A 6,000-nucleotide genomic window follows, 5' to 3' on the forward strand; every position below is an offset into this window, starting at 1 on the left:
TATAATTAAAATGCTGGGTAATAGGACTGTTGAAAGGGATAAGAAGGTTTGCTCTGTAACTCCTTTAATCTGCAACTGAACAACGGTTTCTTTGTTGTATCTGTTGTGCTTCTTTGTGAACGGTAGCCAAGCCTGGCCACCCTCAGGGAAATGGGCTTATCTATCAACGAAATTTGGCTGGAGGCTGTGACTCCGGGCTGGATGGGCAGGCGCAAGGGCACCACACACTTTCTCGGAGTAAAACTCAATTGTTTTCAGCCTCTTCGTACTGCTGCTCAAGATGTAGACTCTGGGCATGCGATATCCACTTGGGGCTGTGCTCACGTCTCACCTAGTGCACCACTTCTACCCAGTGACAAAGAAGTCATACCTTATCTACGATTATTTCTTTAGGATATGTTCCAACAAGTATAGTTACTGAATCAGAAGAAAAGTCCATTTTAAATGCTCCTGAACCTTTGTTGGGGGGTGGATGTAATTTTAGAATTTCCTGGGGTTCACCTCCCTCTCTCTTTGTCTCTTTACTATATAGAACTGTTTATCACAGTGGCAGACACAGCCTTCCCTAGTAAATGCTTCACCGAAGATACTCTCCTCTATAATGACAAAGCCATTATCATGCCTATGAAATTTAATGTTATGCAACTGTTTTACTTTGTCCAAAAAGTGTCTTTTAAAGATTTTTATTCAACCAAGATCCAGTTCAGGATCTCACACTGCCTTTGTCTTATCTCTTTTATTTCCTTTAACAGTCTCCTGTACAGTTTTGTTTTTCATGATTTTATTTCCAATAGTTAAATCTTAAACCAGTAACAAGGTCAACTCATTTATGGAAAATCAACTATGTGCCAGGAGTTCTGCAAGTCTCAGAATAATTTTAAGAGTATATTTTAAAATTTACTTTCCAGTTGCCTCTCTCCCTAGACGAGATCCGCTAGGGCAGGAGTCACGTCCAAGAGCAGACCCTGAAGCCCTGCTTGTTCGGATGATCTCACTTGACTCCCGTGAATGGTATATCAGTACCTGATGTTCAGGATGATTATAAGATTTGTCCAAATCGCTAAGATCTGGCAAAATGGGCATTCAAACGAGGACCTCTGATTTCAAGTCTAAGTCTGTTTAACTTGAAAGCAGCCTGTCCCTCAGAACTTTAGTTTCCCCCAGGGAGATTTCTTTTTAAGTTAATTAATTTATTTATTTCATGGCTGTGTTGGGTCTTCGTTGCTGCGAACGGGCTTTCTCTAGCTGCGGCGAGCAGGGGGCTACTCTTCATTGTGGTGCATGGGTTTCTCATTGTGGTGGCTTCTCTTGTTGCGGAGCACAGGCTCTAGGCGCTCGGGCTTCAGTAGTTGTGGCACGTGGGCTCAGTGGTTGTGGCTCACGGGCTGTAGAGCACAAGCTCAGTAGTTGTGGTGCACGGGCTCAGTTGCTCCGCAGCATGCGGGATCTTCCCGGGCCAGGGCTCGAACCCGTGTCCCCTGCATCGGCAGGCAGATTCTTAACCACTGTGCCACCAGGGAAGTCCACCCCTCCCCACTCAGGGAGATTAAGGAATTAAACTGTCTCATCTCAAAAATACACCCCAGTTCTAGATGTGCTGAAAGTCAGAATGTTCAGGAGCTTCAAAGACTTAAGTCCTCCAAGCAACACAGCTTATTGGAAGGAGCACGTTAAGACCCTGGCTTATGGGCAAGACATCGAAATTCTCACAGGCTCCCAGTGGCCTCACGCAGGAAGCAAAGTAACAATATCTGCCTAAGGGGGCAGAGGAGGAGAAGATGAAGTAGGGATGTGAACCACAAGGGTGATACCTGGTGTGTGGTGAAATGCTTGCTGGAATGAGATGGAGATGGGGAAGCCATTAAATACGAGACAGAGGGCAGAGCAGGCAAGAGTCTAACAAAAGTCACCTCTGAATAATCATGCAACAGTCAACATTTTCTGCTCAAAGAAACCTCTCTATTTCTTCCATTCTTCCAAAAAATGAAGCTCGGTGTTCTGCCTCATGTTCTGTACTAAGAACCCCAAGCAGGTAGGAGGTCTTAGAGTTTGTTCCTTCCTAGGTGATTGATAACTTGTGGGTGCAGAGTGTCTGAAGAACACAGACGGCACCATTCAGAGCTCATGGAATGAGAGCCAGATGTGACCTGGGAGGCTGACGCCATAATTCATCCACACAGTGCCCTGCCCGGCTTCAGTCTCTGCCGCAGGCTGTGGCTCAGAAAATGCATCACAAAAAGATAGTTGGTATGGTTTGGGGATGATGAGGGGGAAAGTTAAAGCAGAATTAAAATTTACTTTAATTCTTGTAAATGAATCAATATATGTGTGCCTTCCAAGTTTCAGGCAAAACAAAATAGACTTTTTTTTTTTTAAGAAAAAAAAGCAAAAATGTTCTTAGTTGCTAAGGATTTGTGTCTGGATCAAAACCAAGCTGGCTTCATAAACTTTAAATTATTTTAGATTTCAGGAAAACATGTTTCAGTTTGATGATGAGCAAGTGGAGATATCAGCCATGTGCCTAAGGCTATACTAAATATTCTAGAAAGAAAACCCCCATGCTTCCTCTTAAGAATGGAGGGTGGGGCTTCCCTGGTGGCGCAGTGGTTAAGAATCTGCCTGCCAACGCAGGCGACAAGGGTTCGAGCCCTGGACCGGGAAGATCCCACATGCCACGGAGCAACTAAGCCCGTGCGCCACAACTACTGAGCTTACGCTCTAGAGCCCGCCAGCCACAACTGCTGAGCCCACGTGCCACAACTACTGAAGCCCGTGCACCTAGAGCCCGTGCTCTGCAACAAGAGAAGCCACCGCAGTGAGAAGCCCGCGCACCACAACGAAGAGTAGGCCCCTCTCGCTGCTCGCCATGTGCAGCAACGAAGACCCAACACAGCCAAAAATTAATAATAAATAAATTTATTAAAAAAAAAAGAATGGAGGTGAACCGGATCTCTTTGAAAGTGCAGCTTATAGCAGGTATTCCAAGTAGTCAAACAGGGGAGCCCAACAGTCTTTGCACCTGTTTCTCTGGGGAGCTAACTGGGCAGCAAGACCACTGGATGCTATCATAAAAATCCATGCAGTAAACAAGGTGGCTGAAGCGAGATGGTGGCCAATAGGAAGAAAGCAGTGGGACAGTTCTAGGAGGTCGCCTCAACGGGGCTGGTTCATTGATAGTGTCTGGATGGAGAAGGTGGGCTGAGGAAAGCGGGGTGTCCAGGATGAATCCAGGTTTCTGGCTTGAGTTGTTGGAAATTACCTAGCCTTTCAAAACCTTAGTTTTTTCTTCCATAAAATGGAGAAAACATCATGCACTCTACAGTTGTTATAGAGCTTGGAAAGTTTCATAATACGCCTAAGAGTGCCTGGAACACAGAGCATGTTTACTAAATGTTTTCCCTGCTATGTGTCCTGCTTCCTCTTCCAGCCTCCCTCCTCCAGCTCCAGGCCTGGTGGTACTCCTGCTTGCAGGAATGAACCCTTTTCTCTCCCAATCAGGCTTTCTCCCCTGCATCTTATCAAAGCACCTCACCTGCCTAGCATGGCACAGCCTTTAGCTTGCTGTGTCATCAGTTATTGAGATAAATCACCGCCATTCTCATCTCAATGTCAGTCGCCCTTGGAATGCAGGCTTTTCGTAGCGTGGAGGGATAACATGTTTATTTCTTTTCAGAAATGGATCAGGTTCTTTTTGCTCCTTGCCATTTCTTCCCTCGCTTACCCCTTTCCCTCTCCTGCATTCAAGCAAATAGCTGGATCCCTACTGCATCAGAGAAAGGATGCGATAGCTGGAAAGCAAAGACAACAAACAAACAACAGTAATGACAAAACTCCTGGGTCTCATCGGTGTTGATTTCTCAAAGCAAATCACTCAGGCAATTAAGAAGACGTGAGAGAAGTGGTCACACACATATACACACCCCCCTCACATCTGTCTCTTCTCTCCAAAACCTGTGGGCACAGAGGGCTACGTGCCTCTTTTCCTTCCTAATCCTCCCCAAGGCATGCATGCATGTATGTGTGTGTGTACGTGTGTGTCTATGAGGCAGACAGAGAGAGAGAGAGAGAGAGAGAGAGCGAGAGAGAGAGAGAGAGAGAGAGAGATCGCGAGAGGTACCTCCTGAGGGACCGACCAGCGTGGGAGGAACTCCTTTCTCAGATCAGACACTTGGCAACAGCCAGAGTCAACATCCTCTGCTGGGCCCGGCCCGGGGTTGCAGACGGCTGAGGTATTAGGAAGCTGAGCAGGCAGGAGGGCGCACGCCTCACATGGCCACTGCTGTCCGAGGCTCCACCAGATCGCAGGATGGCCTGGGCTTAGCGTGTCTGTTGGCGTGGCACCCACAGAGGAGTGAAGGTTGGTGACAAACCCAGACTTCACCATGGGGAAGGAATAAAACCCGATTTCAAAACTGTAAATGGGTTGATTTGAAATGATCTGTTTTGTGAGAGTAAGTTGGTTGCAGAATATATTGTTCTAGAAATTTTTTCCTCAATTTCTAGAGAGTATACACGTAGAAGGTTATGACTGAAGTAAAGTTGTGTATTGTTTTTGAGAAAACGGTACAATTATTTGTATTCTTTTACACACTCGCCCTCTGGGTCCACTGGTGTCCAGGGCTGACCACAGTACATCTGGGCTGTGGGCACAGCTCAGCCCTTTCGCTAAGGATAAATGTAAAGCAGCCGTGGCACCATCTCTGCTTAGTTTAGGGACCTCCCTCCAAACCCACATCCCTTCTGTGCCTCGTCCATCACTAGTTGATTACTCTCATTAACACAAAGGAATGATTTGATTTTTCCAAGGAGCTTCATTAGAATGAGGAAAAATTGAATTTACCAAGGAAAGGAGGAAATGGTTGAATAACAATATGACAAGTAATTGAATTTTAAGCCCGTGGATGCCCCGGTGTGACTCAGTTCTGACACATGAAGCTAGTAATGAGAGGAAGAGTCCTCTTCCGTGAAGAAACCTGCGATCCCACATAAATAGCCTGGTGTTCCTGGTCATCTGGTCCCCTTAGAGATGCGTGACTGGTTTACTCCACGGGAAGAATCTGGTCCTTGCAGAGTGACTTTGGGAGCCTGCGCAGCAGTTACAGACATTACTAACAACCTACGACACACCCAGTGTGATACTGTAAAACCCCACTTAATCCTCGAAAGGCCCGAGAGGAGGGTAATATTATTTCCATTTTGCTTATTAGGTAACAAAGACCTCAGGAGGTTGGAAAAATACCAGACATAGAAAGTGCCAGAGCTGGGACTTGAATCCTGTACTTCTAACTTTTGTATGTTATTTCTACCACACTCATGGTTACTTGTAGGAGGACGCTTACCTCGAGGGGCCCCAGGATGCAGGAATCCTTCTGGGACCAGCTCATCTGTTTACTGAGCGTCTATCTTCTTGGTGCCTTTTTCAAATCTAGTCAGAACGAGAGGAGACATACTCTTACATTTTTTGAAAGGACTCAGTTACTGCATACGTGGCCAGTTTACTTAGGAATGAATTAGCTATTTTAAAAACCCATCAATAAGCAAAAAAAAATTTTTTTAAGATACCACTAAATGCCAGAGAGATTGCAACGAAATAACATCCTAATACATTGTTGACGGGAGTGTTCATTGCCTTAATCTTTTAAAACATTGATTTGGCAATTGCTATGACTTGAACTGTGTCCCCTTAAAATTCATACGTTGAAGTCCTAGACCCAGTCCCTCAGAACGTGACTTTATTTGGAAATAAGGTCTTTGAAGATGTAATCAAGTTGAGATGAGGTCATACCAGAACAGAATGTGCCCCTAATCCAATACAAGTGGTCTTTACACAAAGGGGAAATCTGGACACAGATACACAAGAGGAGGATGTGAAGAGACTCAGGGAGAAGACAGCTGGCTACGAGCCAAAGAGAAGCCTGCAACAGCTCCCCCACAGCCTCAGAGGGAACCACTCTGATGACACTTGATCTCGCACGGACAGTCTCCAGAGTGTCACACAAA

At 45.7% G+C, this 6,000-nt stretch overlaps 1 long non-coding RNA gene across 1 annotated transcript in view; it reads right to left on the reverse strand.

Annotated features, from left to right (window-relative positions):
* LOC112400503 (uncharacterized) overlaps positions 1–5,427 on the reverse strand; it is a 61,347-nt gene extending 55,920 nt beyond the window's left edge. The window contains exon 1 of the long non-coding RNA XR_003003414.1: positions 5,340–5,427. This is a non-coding gene — a long non-coding RNA (uncharacterized LOC112400503). The remainder of the gene's footprint in view (positions 1–5,339) is intronic.
* Positions 5,428–6,000: the final 573 nt, after the last annotated feature.

The sequence above is a fragment of the Neophocaena asiaeorientalis genome, unplaced genomic scaffold, assembly GCF_003031525.2.
Source record: "Neophocaena asiaeorientalis asiaeorientalis breed wild unplaced genomic scaffold, Neophocaena_asiaeorientalis_V1.1 scaffold137, whole genome shotgun sequence".
NCBI lineage: Eukaryota > Metazoa > Chordata > Mammalia > Artiodactyla > Phocoenidae > Neophocaena > Neophocaena asiaeorientalis.